The 17,748-nt window shown below is 43.8% G+C and overlaps 1 protein-coding gene and 1 long non-coding RNA gene across 3 annotated transcripts in view; one reads left to right on the top strand and one right to left on the bottom strand.

The window, feature by feature from the left end:
- kcnt1b (potassium sodium-activated channel subfamily T member 1b) overlaps positions 1 to 17,748 on the top strand; it is a 357,067-nt gene that overhangs the window by 66,741 nt on the left and 272,578 nt on the right. The window lies entirely within an intron of this gene.
- LOC137347630 (uncharacterized) overlaps positions 1 to 17,748 on the bottom strand; it is a 70,833-nt gene that overhangs the window by 39,669 nt on the left and 13,416 nt on the right. The window contains exon 2 of the long non-coding RNA XR_010968984.1: positions 3,836 to 4,117. This is a non-coding gene — a long non-coding RNA (uncharacterized lncRNA). The remainder of the gene's footprint in view (positions 1 to 3,835; positions 4,118 to 17,748) is intronic.

Genomic DNA, 17,748 nt, shown 5'->3' with positions numbered 1-17,748 from the left:
GGTAGGAAACCACAGATACACTAACTTGTCCATAAAAATAAAACACGTCAGAGTTATCTGGTTCTCACTTCTGTGTGCCCAACTTGCTGAGTAACATAAGTGGTTAATTATCCTTGGGCAGTCATACTGCTAATTAGTTTTATATTTGTAGTTTATATAATTTGTTAACTTGATGATTTATCTTTTGTATGCAAAATTGTAAAGGTTAAATCACTATAAAAATTTCACAGCTAGCTTTCCTATTCATTATTTCGTAACACAATAGAATGGGGTTCAATGCAATATGTGTGGATGCGATAATCAAATCCACCACTTCACATTCATTTAGGTTTAGAGGGGATTTGAGGGAAAAGATTTTCACCCAGAGGGTGGTTGGAATCTGGAACGCACTGCCTGAAGAGGTGGTAGAGGCAGGAACCCTCACAACATTTAAGAAGTATTTAGATGAGCACTTGAAACGCCGGAGCGTACAAGGCTACGGGCCAAGTGCTGGAAAATGGGATTAGAACAGATGGGCTTGATGGCCGGCATGGATATGGTGGGCCGAAGGGCCTGTTTCTGTGCTGTATAACTCTATGACTCTATTTGCCCTATTGTAGCTTGTTAAGCCCTTAAAAAATGTATTGTTCCAATTCTAGTGCGGTGCTGAGCCACTCCTGCCAGTTTGCAACATCATGGAAGACCGCATTGCGCATCTATGCTGCAGGTATGTCTGGACCCTGTTCTCCTACCCACCCAGCCCTTTTGATATATATTTCGGAAATTAGCACCCAAGTAACAATTGGGAAGACAGCACAATTTCAAAGCCTTGAAAAACAAAAAAGATGCAGGGTGCAGGCCCTGATGCCATTTTTAAAGGGCTTTGAGCCCTACCGTTCAATTTAAATATTTAAAGAAACAATTAATAAAAAAATTAAATACATTTATTTTGCCCCTCTCTTCCACCCCCCCCCCCCAATAACCATGAAATTAATTACTTGCCCTCCCTCCCCAAAACATTTACCTTGACCACCCGAACTCTTCCCCTCCCCACCCCCCACATAGATTTTAATTTATTGAAACATTTAGATGATAGTCCCGTCTCCGAGCGGCAGGGGGGGCTGCCATGAGGCCTCCTCGCAGCCAACAATATTGGGCCGGGCCCTCCCGCTGTCGGGGTGCGTGGCAGCTATCTCCTGGAGGCATTTTCCGTCCCCTCCCCCCACCTTGACCCCCAATGTCAGCGGGGCAGGGGGTTCTGTAAAATTCAGTCCAACTGTTTTCCACCATCAACTTGTCCAACAAGTTTAGAATCTCTTCATTTGTACTCCCCATGTTCAATGGCTGCTGTTTTTCAGAATCCTCAAATTGTCCTTGATGATGATGGTTTGGTGTCATAGCCATTGGAACAGTAGTTTGAGCCCTGTCATTGTTACTGCCTTTGTAGGAGATTTTGACTACTTCTCAGTGTTTTTGATTCTTTGCACTCAACAAGGATTTTTACTTATGGGTTTCTGGTGTAGTATTTTATTGTTTTCATCTTGTTTACTGTTATGATTATTATTTTTCCTTGACAGTTTTCTGCCTCTCCTCCCCTTCTCTCCTATAGATATTGATTCACTGCTGGAGTTTGGGTTCTATAGGTGCCAGCTGCATCCAGTGAAAAGAAAGACTTGCATTTATATAGCCCCTTTCACAGCCACAGGATGTCCCAAAGTACTTTGCAGATACAGAAGTACTTTTTGAAGTGTAGAAACATGGCAGCCAATGTGCACACAGCAAGATCCCACAAACAGCAATGTGACAATGATCAAATAATCTGTTTTTGTAATGTCGATTGAGGTGAGAAATATTGGCTAGGACACTGGGGACAACTCCCCTGCTCTTCTCGAAATAGTGCCATGGGATCTTTTAATCCCCCTGAGAGGACAGACACGACCTCAGTTTAACATCTCATCTGCATTTCTGACAATGCAGCACTGTAGTGTCTAGAACTAGAACTAGAACATTACAGCGCAGTACAGGCCCTTCGGCCCTCGATGTTGCGCCGACCTGTGAAACCATCTGACCTACACTATTCCATTTTCATCCATATATCTATCCAATGACCACTTAAATGCCCTTAAAGTTGGCGAATCTACTACTGCTGCAGGCAGGGCGTTCCACGCCCTTACTACTCTGAGTAAAGAAACTACCTCTGACATCTGTCCTATATCTATCACCCCTCAACTTGAAGCTATGTCCCCTCGTGTTTGCCATCACCATCCGAGGAAAAAGACTCTCACTATCCACCCTATCTAACCCTCTGATTATCTTATATGTCTCTATTAAGTCACCTCTCCTCCTCCTTCTCTCCAATGAAAACAACCTCAAGTCCCTCAGCCTTTCCTCGTAAGACCTTCCCTCCATACCAGGCAACATCCTAGTAAATCTCCTCTGCACCCTTTCCATAGCTTCCACATCCTTCCTATAATGCGGTGACCAGAACTGCATGCAATACTCCAGGTGCGGTCTCACCAGAGTTTTGTACAGCTGCAGCATGACCTCGTGGCTCCGAAACTCAATCCCCCTACTAATAAAAGCTAACACACCATATGCCTTCTTAACAGCCCTATTAACCTGGTTAGCAACCTTCAGGGATTTATGTACCTGGACACCAAGATCTCTCTGTTCATCTACACTACCAAGAATCTTCCCATTAGCCCAGTACTCTGCATTCCTGTTACTCCTTCCAAAGTGAATCACCTCACACTTTTCCGCATTAAACTCCATTTGCCATCTCTCAGCCCAGCTCTGCAGCCTATCTATGTCCCTCTGTACCCTACAACATCCTTCGGCACTATCCACAACTCCACCGACCTTAGTGTCATCTGCAAATTTACTAACCCACCCTTCTACACCCTCTTCCAGGTCATTTATAAAAATGACAAACAGCAGTGGCCCCAAAACAGATCCTTGCGGTACACCACTAGTAACTAAACTCCAGGATGAACATTTGCCATCAACCACCACCCTCTGTCTTCTTTCAGCTAGCCAATTTCTGATCCAAAGCTCTAAATCACCTTGATTTTTGTGCTCAAATGCTGGAGTGGGACTTGAACCTACAAACCTCTAATTAAAAGATGAGAGTGCGGCCCACTGAGACACAGCTGACACGCAGCTAGTCATTCTTCATGTGCGAAGCCGAGAAGAAGTGTTTTCAGGCATGACAGCCAAGTGCTGTCCTCACCACACCCATATAAATATATATTTTTTAACATATAAATATTGTGTATAAACAGACTGCTTCAACTTCTTTCATTATAAATTTCTATATCCATATTTATATTGCAGCTCCCTATGTAAATGTATCATTACTGTAATTACACTCTTCATCCCCCACACCTTCCACACCTAATTATTCCCTGGCCTCAAACCCCACTTCACCAGACTACTACACCTAGTCTTCAGTGACCACATGAAACAACAGTGGAGATTGATTAATATGTACTCTTCTATTAGGGATAACTGGATAACTATTCGATGTGTTGTCTATTTCTGCATTTACATTTTTTTTTAAATCCCAGGGAGGTAGAGATTAATTTTAGAGGCTCTGCCTAAACTCTGACAGCAGCTAGTTTAGTAGACTTGAGGGATTAAATCCTAAAACCCCTCTGATCTTTGCTTCAGATACTCAGCAGATAAACCTGCCCAGTCACTGGGAGGACCGCACTGCTGTGATTTTATTATGTGTTCCAGGCACTTTTCCCCCAGCAATACTGTTACTGTAAGAATTGAATGAACATACTTTAAAGAAGGTGAGAGGTTCAGTTTGACTATTTTTCATTACTGTTAAAGGACAAAGCATAGCACCTACCTAGTTGCAGTACTGGCTTATTGCTTTGACGTTTTTGGAATCAGCTGTTGGTTCTGTTGCCTTGGTTATTTATAGTGAAGTGGGCAGCATGTGAAGCTCTGGCATGTGCTGCCTTCGCATAACCCATCTGTACTGACAGCATCTTGTTTCATTTCACCTCGAGACATCTTTCAAGTTTACTGTTGCATTTGTCTTTCAGATTGTTAGCAGTATGTAGCAATATCCTCTGATCAAGTTAACAATCCTTTTCTGTTCTTTTTATTTGGTTCTTGGTGATTAATGCTATCAATGAACAAAAAGAAAATGGGTTAAATAAACTATTTGTGTCTCAGCTTCCAGCGCTAAATGTTACCTATTAGACATAAAAAAGAAAGAATTTGATTTATATCGCTCCCTTCATGACTTCAGGATGTCCCAAAATGCTTCACAGCCAATGACGCACTTTTGAAGTCTAGTCACTGTTATAATGTAGGAAATGTGGCAGCCAATTTGTGCACAGCAAGCTCCCACAAAACGAAGTGTGATAATGACGAAATAGACTGTTTTAGTGACATTAGTTGAGTGATAAATATTGGCCAGGACACGAGGGAGAACCTCCCTGCTCTTCTTTGGAAAAGTGCCATGGGATCTTTTACATTCACCTAAGAGGGGAGACAGGGTCTTGGTTTAGCATCTCATCCGAAAGACACCGCCTCGGACAGTGCAGTACTCAGTACCTAGATTATGTGCTTAAATCCCTGGGATGGGTCTTAAACCCACAACCTACTGATTCAGGTGGGAATGCAGCTGAACCACAGCTAAGAAGGTTTCATTCTGTTTTGATTGCTCAGCAACTCCGTTTTTATATGATCAAAACCCTACTGCACTGTTTATGAAACAGAGCAGGAGCTAATGGAGATAGCAATGACCATTTCATTTGATGTAAATTTCAAACATGCGTCATTTCTGAAGTATAATTGGTAGCGAGGCTTGTGTGCTTGTATTGCAATTACTGTGGCTGAAATAACACATCAGGAAACTTTTAGTCTCAATAAAAATGAAAGAAACATTTATGTACCGTACTGCAATTACATTGTGTGGAGAAATGCTATGAGCTCTTTAGATGGGGTTAAATGCATTATTAATCAGTCAGCAAATACATTGACTGATTTTAGTGTTCTGATAGAATAGGATATGATCGAAATTGCATCAGAAAGCAATGTAAGTGGTTTGGTACATTGGATTTCTGTACAGTAATAATTATTGAGTGGTACCCATTAAGAAAAGAGCAGTTTGACCAAGCTCAAGTTAATTTCTTGGTGGCATGAGAGGTCTTTTTCAGTATGTGAAACCTTTGTGCCCAGTAAGATGACAAGTGCTGGGAAATAAACACATAATTTGTTGACTGGTTTGGAAGAACCACATTGGAATGGTAATCATCAGAACTGGTGATTGTGTCAGCTTCCACGATTCCGGTCAGAACACAAGCATAAGTAGGAGAAACGGGCTGTTTTTAAACAAGGGCTTGTAGTTCTTCTTGTCTCTTTCTATATATTTAAAAAAGAAACTCCAACATTAAGCTCAACATAAAAACCGAAAATGCTCAATACTCAGCCGGTCTGGCAGCATGTGTGGAGACAAACAGAGTTAATGTTTCAGGTCGTCAGCATTGGAAAGGTCATCAACCTGAAACATTAGCGAGAATTTTAATCTCTCAAAACAGGTGCGTTTGGTTTGTGTGGGAGGTTAAAAAGTATTTTGCCTTTGTATTAGCTCAATATATTTGTTTTTTGTTATTATATGCATCTATAAAATGGTTACTGCACTTCAGAATGAATTCATTGTGTGAAACTGTGTTGTTTCGACAATATAATAATGCTCTTTATAAATGCCATTATTGCTGGTTTTCCTTCTCTTCTCCCTTCTCTTTGCTTCCTATGTACAGGCCTGCTGCTGATCCTAATTGTTTCTTCACACAATTCACCAGCAAGAATTGAAAGGACTTGCATTATGCAGCCTTTTGAATCACCTTTAATGAGAAGTGAAAAAACCTACAGGAAGGCAATCTTGCTTTAACGCCCAGTGTGTGTGTGTTTTTTTTTTAAATCGCTGCTGAAACTTACAGTATTGGTGCAAAGCAAGTTTGTCACTTAGCAACTGTCAGCACTATCGTAGCAGTGTAGCCACCTCATTTTGGCAGTTGGATTGAAACTCTGTGTTCCCGAAGTATTAAGGCACACAGCCACAGTTTAAAAACTGGCAGATGTCCTAATAACCCCTGTATTTACTGATATCTACAGATGCAATTGGTCTCCATTGCTTTTGAGCTAGCATTGGGCTAGGGGATCAATTTCCGGGCATGATCTTCCATCCCAATTTCTCCTATAAGTGCACGTACTGCCACATTGGAAGCCAATGACATCCAATTGCCTGAAACAGACAGTAAGTCCCTTGAATATGCTAATCAACAATAACTTGCATTTATATAGCACCTTGGGTGTTATAAAATTCCCCAAGGCACATCACAGGAATCAAATATTAGGGCAGGTGGTCTCAGGCTTTCTGAAAGTGGTATGTTTTAGGGAGCATTTTAAATCGGACACTGAATGCCTGTTACAACAGCCTGACCAGCAATTCTTAAAGGGCCAACTGGAGGGCGCTGAGGTAAAGGTAAGTAAACTTTTGTTTTGAAATTGTGCTATAGTGGAGCCAGGAGGAACATGAGTACCTCATGGAAATATACCTTACATCCAATGTCCCAGACACCACCACCACCATTCCTGAGTATATCCTGTCCCATTAGCAGGACAGACTCTCGAGAGGTGGCAGCACAGTGGTATACAGTCAGGAGGGAGTTGCCTTGGGAGTCCTCAATATTGACTCTCGACCCCATGAAGTCTCATGGCATCAGGTCAAACATGGGCAAGGAAATCTCATGCTGATTACCACCTACCACCTTCCCTCAGCTGATGAATCAGTACGCCTCCATGTTGAACACCAATTGGAAAAAGCACTGAGAGTGGCAAGGGCAGAGAATGTACTCTGGTTGGGGACTTCAATGTCCATCACCAAGAGTGGCTCGGTAGCACCACTACTGACTGAGCTGGCCGAGTCCTGAAGGACATATCTGCCAGACTGGGCCCGGGCAGGTAATGAGGGAACCAACAAGAGAGAAAAATCTACTCGATTGTGTCCTCACCAATATACCTGTTGTAAATGCATCAGTCCATGACAGTATTGGTGGGAGTGACCTCCGCACAATCCTTGTGAGAACAAAGCCCATCTTCACACTGAGGGTACCCTCCATCGTGTTGTGTGGCACCGTGCTAAATGGGATAGATTCAGAACAGATCTGGCAACTCAAAACTGGGCAACCATGAGGCGCTGTGGCCCATCAGCAGCAGAACTGTGTTCATCCACAATCTGTAACCTTATGGCCCGGCATATCTCCCACTCTACCATGACCATCAAGCCAAGGGATCAACCCTGGTTCAATGAAGAGCGTAGGAGAGCATGCCAGGAGCAGCACCAGGCATAACTAAAAATGAGGTGTCAGCCTGGTGAAGCTACAATCCAGGACTACTTGCATGCCAAACAGCAGAAGCAGCATGCAATAGACAGAGCTGAGCGATCCCACAGCCAATGGATCAGGTCAAAGCTCTGCAGTCCTGCCACATCAGGTTGTGAATGGTGGTGGATAATTAAACAACTAACAGAGGAGGAGGCTGCATAAATATCCCCATCCTCAATGATGGGGCAGCCCAGCACATCAGTGTAAAAGAAAAGGCTGAAGCATTTGCAACAATCTTCAGCCAAAAGTGCCAAGTGGATGATGCATCTCAGCCTCCTCCTGAGCTTCCCAGCATCACAGATGCCAGTCTTCAGTCAATTCGATTCAGTCCACGTGGTATCAAGAAACAGCTGAAGGCACTGGACACAGCAAAGGCTATACGTCCTGACAACATCCCAGCTGTAGTACTGAAGACTTGTGCTGCAGAACTAGCTGCGCCCTTAGCCAAGCTGTTCCAGTACAGCTACAACACTGGCATCTACTTGGCAATGTGGAAAATTGTCCAGGTCCACAAAAAGCAGGACAAATCCAATCTGGCCAATTACCGCCCCATCAGTGCACTCTCAATCATCAGGGGAGTGATGGATGGTATCATCGACAGTGCTATCAAGCAGCACTTAAACGGCAAAAACCTGCTAAGTGATGCTCAGTTTGGGTTCTGCCAGCACCACTCAGCTCATGATTTCATTGCAGCCTTAGTCCAAACATGGACAAAAAAGCAGAACTCAAGAGGTGAGGTGAGAGTGATTGCCCTGGATATCAAGGCAGTATTTGACTGAGTATGGCAACAAGGAGTCCCAGCAAAATTGAAGTCAATGGGACTCGATGGAGGAAACTCTACCTTGTTTGGAGTCATACCTAGCACAAAGGAAAATGGTTGTGGTTATTGGAGGCCAATTATCTCAGCCGCAGGACATCACTGCAGGAGTTCTTCAGGGTAGTGTCCTAGGCCCAATCATCTTCATCAATAACCTTCCCTCCATCATAAGGTCAGAAGTGGGGATGTTCGCTGATGATTGTATGATGCTCAGCACCATTCGTGACTCCTCAGATACTGAAGCAGTCCATGTCCATATGCAACAAGACCTGGACAACATTCAGGCTTGGGCTGATAAGTGGCAAGTAACATCCGCGCCACACAAGTGCCAGGCAATGACCATCTCCAACAAGAGAAAATCTAACCACCCCCCCCCCCCCACCTTGACATTCAACAGCAATACCTTTGCTGAATCCTCCACTATCAACATTGACCAGAACTTAACTGAAGCAGCCATACAAATACTGTGGCTACAAGAGCAGGTCAGAGCCTGGGAATTCTGTAGTGAGTAACTCCCCTCCTGACTCCCCAGAGCCTGTCACCATCGACAAGGCACAAGCCAGGAGTGTGATGGAATACTCTCCACTTGCCTGGATGGGTGCTGCTCCAACAACACTCAGGAAGTTCGAGACCATCCAAGACAAAGCAGCCCACTTAATCAGTATCCCATCCACCTCCTTAAATGCATTCACTCCCTCCACCACTGCCGCACATTGGCAGCAGTGTGTACCAAATACAAGATGCACTGCAGCAACTCACCATGCCTCCTTCAACAGCATCTTCCAACCCTGTGACCTCTTCTACCAGAAGGACAAGGGCAGCAGATGCGTGGGAACACCACTATCTGCAAGTTTCCCTCCAAGTCACACACCATCCTGACTTGGAACTATATCGCCGTTCATTCATTGTCGATGGATCAAAATCCTGGAACTCCCTCCCTAACAGCACTGTGGGTGCACCTGCACCAGATGGACTGCAGTGGTTCAAGAAGGCGGCTCACCACCACCTTCTCGAGGGCAATTCAGGATGGGCAATAAATGATGGCCTTGCTAGCGATGCCCACATCCCATGAAATTAATTTAAAAAAACAGCAGGCTGCTAACAGCTCAGACATAGCCTACTCTGGTTTGCTCCCCTTCCCATGCCCTACATAAGGGCTGTCTTGGTGCCTGAGTTGGTTGATTTTCCTGGATGTGCTGACCAGTGACCTAATTGACATCTGGTTCTGTGCTGATCAGGCTTGTGGCCCAATTTCTAGCTAACCTGTAGCCAGAGTCTTTCAAGCACACATTCCCTTTACAACACCCATTTCTTGCATTAGTTCGAGTTCTCGTCTATAGTCTGTCTTTAATTCTCTGGCATCTTCTTAATCATCTTCAGCCAGTACATGGGATTAGATAGAATTTACAACACAGAAACAGGCCATTTGCCTCAAGTGGTCTTTGCCAGTGTTTATGCTCCACCCTAGCCTCCATCCACTCTACTTCTTCACCCCCTATTCACATATCCTTCTATTCCATTCTCCCTCTTGTGTTTATCTACTTTCCCCTTGAAAGCGTGTAAGCTGTTCACCTCAACCACTCTCTGGATGAGAAATTTTCTCCTGAATTCCCTATTGGATTTAGTGATGACTATCTCTTATATTTATGGCCACTAGTTCTGGTCTCCCCATAAATATCTCCTCTACAAACTTTTTCATAACTTTAAAGACTTCAATGCAGACACTCGGTCTTTTCTTCTCTACAGAAAAGCACCCCAGCCTGTTCAATCTTTTCTGACAGGGATTACCTCTCAGTTATGGTATCATCCTTGTAAATCTTTTTTGTATCTTCTTCAGTGCTTCTGTATATCCTTTTAAATAATATGACTAGAGCTGTGTGCTGTACTCCAAGTGTGGTCTAACCAAGGTTCTATACAGTTTAATATAACTCCTCTGATTTTCAATTCTATCCTTTTAGAAATGAACCCCAGTGCTTTTTGCTTTTCTTCATGACTTTATTAACCTGGCACTACTTTTAGTGATTTGTGTATCTGTACCTTAGATTCCTTTGCTCCTTTATGCTATTTAGGCACTTCTTTTTCAAGCAGCATGTGGCCTCATTATTTTTCCCACCAAAAATGCACCCTCACTTACAAAAATTAATTTGCTAATTACATACCTATTCTTCAAGTTTATTAATGTTGCCTTGCATTTTATTGCAGTCTTCTGTAGTGTTAACAATATCTTCCAATTCTGTCATCTGCAAACTTTGAAATTGTACTTCTGACTCCTGAATCCAAATTGTTTATGCCAATGGTGAATAGTAGTTGTCCCAGCATTGTTCCTTGTGGAACACACTTCTCACATTTTGCCAGCCTCAGTAACTACCCTTAGCCTCTACTCTCTTTTCTGTTTTGTAGCCAATTTGCTATCCATTCTGCTACTTGTGCCCTGACTCCATGAGCTCTGACATCAGTCATGAGTCTACTATGCAGTACCTTATTGAAAGCCTTTTGAGAATCCAAACATATTAAATCTATTGCATTCTTGTCTACCCTGTTACTTCAAAAAAGTCAATAAGGTTGATCAAGCATGATCTTCCTTTTTGAAATCTGCATTGACTACTCTTTATTGCATTTTTGGTTTCTAGATATTTCTCTATTACAAATTTGAGCAAAGATTCCATTATCTTTCTTACCACAGACATTAAGCTAATTGGTCTATAGTTCCCTGCACTGGGTTCTACCTCCCTTTTACATTTCAGTTCTAATGTATAGTGTCAAAAATGTTGTGCTCGGCTAAGGCCTTATAAATGTCAATTGTTCAAATATTTGTTTCAGAGCCTGTTCTTTCATTCGATATTGAAATCACTTACAAGTCGGCATGTTTGACATAAAAGTGAAAACCATCTGTCATCTGTAGGTGATATATGGAAATAGACAGACTACATTTAACGTTAAGCATTCTGCATGATGAAATGATTCATGATGAAATTGTCATGGGACTATGATGCAAGACTGAGTGATTGCAGTAAGACTCTGAATTAACCTTGAACAAGTGAGACAAGGTGAAGCTTTTAAGGGGCAGCAGGTTGGAATCTTTCGGAAGCTTGTAGGGGACCCCTCTATCTGCCAGTTGAAAAAGGGGGAGGGAAAGCATAGCAGTCGAAGCACATTCTCAGACTGCAGTGTAGAATGAGAACAGAGGACCTTTGACAACTGTGGGGAATCCCCAGTACATCCAGACATTTATATCCAACTGGAGAAAAAAAGTGCAATAATTGTCTTTGAAATGGATACTTCCAGGTGAAATGGTGGTAATATATCAGAATAAGAATATGAATCTGCTTTTCTGGACATGATATGAAGTGATGGAGAAAACTCAGGAACTGTTCCTTGAAGGAGAACGCATTAAAGCTCAAACTCTGAGCTAGGCAGATGTTTATTTAATAGCTGATTCCCAATATAAAGAAAATGAAATGGAACCCTCACAGAGGCTAAGTAAAATGCTTTATGATCCAGAACATAAAGCTGCAGATATATGGATGTAGCTCTGAGAGATGCCCCAAAATATATATGTTATTCAAGAGCTTATGCACACAGTAAAAAGATGAGCTACTGTATAAGCACTTGGACTGACATCACAGGCAGGTACACGAAAAAGAGAGGAGATTGGCTGCCAGATTTTGTTAAATTGCATCCACAAAACTCCCTCCCTAACAGCACTGTGGGTGTATCTACCCCACATGGACTGCAGTGCTTCAAGAAGGCTGCTCACTTCCACCTTCTCAAGGGCAATTAGGGATGGGCCATAAATGCTGGCCTGGCCTGCGATGCCCACATCCCAGGAACGTATAAAAAAAAAGGTAAAATTCTACCCACAAATACAAGATGTTCCAGATGTGGAAAATTAGCTATCAGACTTTTTTCAAGAAGATAAGATTTGTATGGGACAATATATGTATTGATGTTTAATAAAATTAAAGCTGAATAGCCAACTTTATACTTGGCCATGGCAAGAGAACTGATGGTTTAAAAAGCCCTCGGGTGATTGCTACATCTTGGACAGAATATATATGGGACACCAAGTGGTGTGAAGATGCAGAGAATGAGTGGAGAAAAGTATGTGCTGCACTAGCTTGAAGAAATTGGAATAAATTGTCATGAACTGTGCAGGGGGAGAGAACGACTGTAATTAAAACTGATGATTCCTCTGCATCACCAGACTGTCCACAGCAGAAGCTCAGAATTACTTCTTTGACTTCAAAGGAGTTTCAGACCTACTGATTTATAAACAACTTCTCATGTTACGTGGAAGTTGTTCTAGTAACCAAAACTATATTGTGAGCATTGATGATGCATGTGAAAGGCACACGGTGGACTACTGGTAGCTTGTTCTCACAAGAAGTAAGGTTGGATAATGAATCATAGTTTTGACTGGAGAATTTGTGAAATGCTGCAAGGAATACAGGTTCATAAGTAGCCCTACCTGGATGCAGAGTGATGGGCATGCAGAAAGCATGGTGAAACTCATAAAGGATCTGGCATTGTTTGGAAGCCATCTTATACCATTGACAAATGTTAACAGCCCCGCAGTTTAGCTAATGGGAAGATGGCTGTGAATAATCTTACCAGTATTGATAATGAGTTGTGTCAGGAGGAAAAGCATGTTTTGGACATTCTCAATGCTACCAAATGAGGGGAGAGTGACTGCATTTGACATCAAGGGAGCATTTGACCGAGTGTGGTATCAAGGAGCCCTAAAAAGAAAGAAAAAGACTTGCATTTATATAGCGCATTTCATGAACACTGGACGTCTCAAAGCGCTTTACAGCCAATGAAGGACTTTTGAAGTGTAGTCACTGTTATAATGTAGGAAGTAGGGCAGCTAATTTGCACACAGCAAACTCCCACAAATAGAAATGTGATAATGACTAGATAATCTGTTTTTTGGGATATTGATTGAGGGATAAATATTGGGCAGGACACCTCTGACAGTGCAGTACTGCACAGACATGTCAGCCTTGACTTTAGCACTCAAGTGACGGTGGCATGGTGGCAATGTTGCTAAGCTAGTAATCCAGAGGCTTGGGCTAATATCCTGGGGACATGGGTTCAAATCCCACCATGGTAGCTGGTGGAATTTAAATTCAATTAATTCATTAAAAATCAAGTAATGGCACCATGAACTTATCATCGATTGTCATAAAAATCTATCTGCTTCACTAATGTCCTGTAAGGAAAGAAATCTGCTGTTCTTACCTGGTCTGGCCGACATGTGACTCCAGACCCACAGCAAGGTGGTTGACTCTTAATTGCCCTCTGAAATGGCCTAGCAAGTCACTCAGTTGTCAAGGGAAGTAAGGTTCGGCAATAAATGCAGGCCTCGACAGCGACGCCCACATCTTGTGAAAATAATTTTTTTTTAAAAGCCCTGGAGTGCGAATTGAATGCAGAATCTTGTGACTCGGAGGCATGAGTGCTGTCTGCTGTGCCACAGCTAACTCTAGCAAAATTGAAGTTAATAGGAATTGGGGAAATTCCTCACTGGTTGGAGTCATAACTAGTGCAAAGGAAGATGGTTGTTGGAGGCCAATCATCTCCGCTCCAGGACATCACTGCAGGAGTTCCTCAGGGTAGCATGCTAGGCCCAACCATCTTCAGCTGCTTCATCAATGACCCTCCTTCAAACATAACGGATGAATGGTAAAATGTTCAGTACCATTTTCAACTCCTCAGATGCTGAAGCAGTGCATGTCTGCATGCAGCAAGACCTGGACAACATTCAGGCTTGGGCTGAGAGTGGCAAGTTACATTTGCATCACGCAAGTGCTAGGCAATAACCATCTCCAACAAGAGAGAATCTAAGCATCTCCTTCTTCAAAAAATGCATTTACCAGTGAGAGGATAAACATTTCCTGGGAATTTGATCATAGAATGGTTACAGCACATAAGGAGGCCATTCGGCCCTTTGTGTCCGTGCTGGCTCTCTGCAAGAGCAACTCACCTAGTCCCACTCTCTCACCTTTTCATAGTAGCCTGCAAATTGTAGTTTGAATCTAGTGAAATATATATGAACTTTAGTTAAAATGGAGCCCATGTATTGGCCTTGTCATTTATGGCAGAGAATGTTTTGAAGTTCACTGATTATTATGTAGATAAATGTGGCAGCTATTTTGTGCACAACAAAATTCCAGAAACAAGCATTGAGATGTTTTTATGAAGTAGTTTGAGGAAAGCATGTTGACCAGGAAAATTCGCTGGTCATCTTTAAGCAGTGGTGCCTTAAATAGTAGATGTTTGTTCGCCTGAATTACTAGAAGAGGGAGGTAGGCCTTCAGTTTTTGTCTCATCTGAAGGATGGCAACTCTAACAATGCAGCACTCTCTCAATACTGCACTGCAATACCAATCTAGATTGTGGGTGCATGTTTTCGTGTAGATCTTACACCACAACCTTTAGGACCCTTTACTAACAACTGAACCAAGCTGAAAGCCTGAGTGAAAAGAAAGCATTGAGTGTGTGTTATTTATACATCAGTACAAGACCCATGCACAAATATATGTATTTGGCACAAAGGAATTTCTCCACCATTTCATACTTGTCTATTGTTTTTGAAGCTTAATTTCTTCAGTATATTTTAATAATTTTGGTTCTTCTTCAGCTGAATCAATTATTAAAATGTGGAAAGGAAACATTTGGAACTTAATTGCAGCTAATTCTTTCTTTTGGGCCTCCTTATCTCGAGAGACAATGGATACGCGCCTGGAGGTGGTCAGTGGTTTGTGAAGCAGCGCCTGGAGTGGCTATAAAGGCCAATTCTGGAGTGACAGGCTCTTCCACAGGTGCTGCAGAGAAATTTGTTTGTTGGGGCTGTTGCACAGTTGGCTCTCCCCTTGCGCCTCTGTCTTTTTTCCTGCCAACTACTAAGTCTCTTCGACTCGCCACAATTTAGCCCTGTCTTTATGGCTGCCCGCCAGCTCTGGCGAATGCTGGCAACTGACTCCCACGACTTGTGATCAATGTCACACGATTTCATGTCGCGTTTGCAGACGTCTTTATAACGGAGACATGGACGGCCGGTGGGTCTGATACCAGTGGCGAGCTCGCTGTACAATGTGTCTTTGGGGATCCTGCCATCTTCCATGCGGCTCACATGGCCAAGCCATCTCAAGCGCCGCTGACTCAGTAGTGTGTATAAGCTGGGGATGTTGGCCGCTTCAAGGACTTCTGTGTTGGAGATATAGTCCTGCCACCTGATGCCAAGTATTCTCCGAAGGCAGCGAAGATGGAATGAATTGAGACGTCGCTCTTGGCTGGCATACGTTGTCCAGGCCTCGCTGCCGTAGAGCAAGGTACTGAGGACACAGGCCTGATACACTCGGACTTTTGTGTTCCGTGTCAGTGCGCCATTTTCCCACACTCTCTTGGCCAGTCTGAACATAGCAGTGGAAGCCTTACCCATGCGCTTGTTGATTTCTGCATCTAGAGACAGGTTACTAGTGATAGTTGAGCCTAGGTAGGTGAACTCTTGAACCACTTCCAGAGCGTGGTCGCCAATATTGATGGATGGAGCATTTCTGACATCCTGCCCCATGATGTTCGTTTTCTTGAGGCTGATGGTTAGGCCAAATTCATTGCAGGCAGACGCAAACCTGTCGATGAGACTCTGCAGGCATTCTTCAGTGTGAGATGTTAAAGCAGCATCGTCAGCAAAGAGGAGTTCTCTGATGAGGACTTTCCGTACTTTGGACTTCGCTCTTAGACGGGCAAGGTTGAACAACCTGCCCCCTGATCTTGTGTGGAGGAAAATTCCTTCTTCAGAGGATTTGAACGCATGTGAAAGCAGCAGGGAGAAGAAAATCCCAAAAAGTGTGGGTGCGAGAACACAGCCCTGTTTCACACCACTCAGGATAGGAAAGGGCTCTGATGAGGAGCCACCATGTTGAATTGTGTCTTTCATATTGTCATGGAATGAGGTGATGATACTTAGTAGCTTTGGTGGACATCCGATCTTTTCTAGTAGTCTGAAGAGACCACGTCTGCTGACGAGGTCAAAGGCTTTGGTGAGATCAATGAAAGCAATGTAGAGGGGCATCTGTTGTTCACGGCATTTCTCCTGTATCTGACGAAGGGAGAACAGCATGTCAATAGTCGATCTCTCTGCACGAAAGCCACACTGTGCCTCAGGGTAGACGCGCTCGGCCAGCTTCTGGAGCCTGTTCAGAGCGACTCGAGCAAAGACTTTCCCCACTATGCTGAGCAGGGAGATTCCACGGTAGTTGTTGCAGTCACCGCGGTCACCTTTGTTTTTATAGAGGGTGATGATGTTGGCATCGCGCATGTCCTGGGGTACTGCTCCCTCGTCCCAGCACAGGCATAGCAGTTCATGTAGTGCTGAGAGTATAGCAGGCTTGGCACTCTTGATTATTTCAGGGGTAATGCTGTCCTTCCCAGGGGCTTTTCCGCTGGCTAGGGAATCAATGGCATCACTGAGTTCCGATTTGGTTGGCTGTATGTCCAGCTCATCCATGACTGGTAGAGGCTGGGCTGCATTGAGGGCAGTCTCAGTGACAGCATTCTCCCTGGAGTACAGTTCTAGGTAGTGCTCAACCCAGCGGTCCATCTGTTTGCGTTGGTCAGTGATTATGTCCCCCGATTTAGATTTGAGGGGGGTGATCTTCTTGATGGTTGGCCCAAGAGCTCTCTTCATGCCATCATACATTCCTCTGATGTTTCCGGTGTCTGAGGCCAGCTGAATATGACTGCATAGGTGTTGCCAGTAGTCGTTTGCGCAACGCCTAGCTGTTCTTTGTGCAGTACTTCTGGCTGCTTTAAGTGCTGCGGATGTTAAATCGCTGGGGGCTTTCTTGTAGTTCAAAAGTGCAATGCGCTTAGCGGCTATGACAGGTTCCAGCTCTTCATTATGAGATTGAAACCAGTCTGCATTTCTCTTCGCACTTTTGCCGTAGGTGGTCAAAGCTGACTCATAGATGGCGTCTCTGATGTGGGCCCACTTGGTCTCAGCATCCCCTGTGGGAGTGTTTTGAAGGGCTGTTACAAGTGAATTTAGAAATTTTTGTAACAGCTGTGGGTGAGAAATTCTGCTCGTGTTGATGCGCGGGTGGCCCTTCTGCTTGGAATGATGCAACTTCTTTGGTCTGAGTCTAACCTTGCTGCACACCAGGGAGTGGTCGGTGTCGCAGTCCGCACTGTGGAAGCTGCGTGTGATTTGAACACTGTTTAAGGCGGCTCGCCTTGTGACAATGAGGTCTAGCTGGTGCCAACGACGTGATCTTGGGTGCCTCCATGAAACCTGGTGACAGGGTTTAGTGTGAAAGAACGAGTTGGTGATGCAGAGGTTATGATAGGTACACAACTCAAGCAGTCTCTGCCCGTTCTCATTCATCCTTCCAACGCCATAGCGCCCAAGGCAGGAGGGCCATGAGTCATGGTCGGCCCCAACCCTGGCATTAAAGTCCCCCAGCAGGAATAGGTGTTCGGTGTTGGGGATGCTGCTAATGATGTTATGGAGTTGTTCATAGAACTGGTCTTTAGCTTCAGGTG

The sequence above is a fragment of the Heterodontus francisci genome, chromosome 32 (assembly GCF_036365525.1).
Source record: "Heterodontus francisci isolate sHetFra1 chromosome 32, sHetFra1.hap1, whole genome shotgun sequence".
In the NCBI taxonomy this organism is placed as follows: Eukaryota; Metazoa; Chordata; class Chondrichthyes; order Heterodontiformes; family Heterodontidae; genus Heterodontus; species Heterodontus francisci.
The sequence above is the reverse complement of the archived record's forward strand: the minus strand, read 5'-3'. Positions and strand labels throughout refer to the sequence as shown.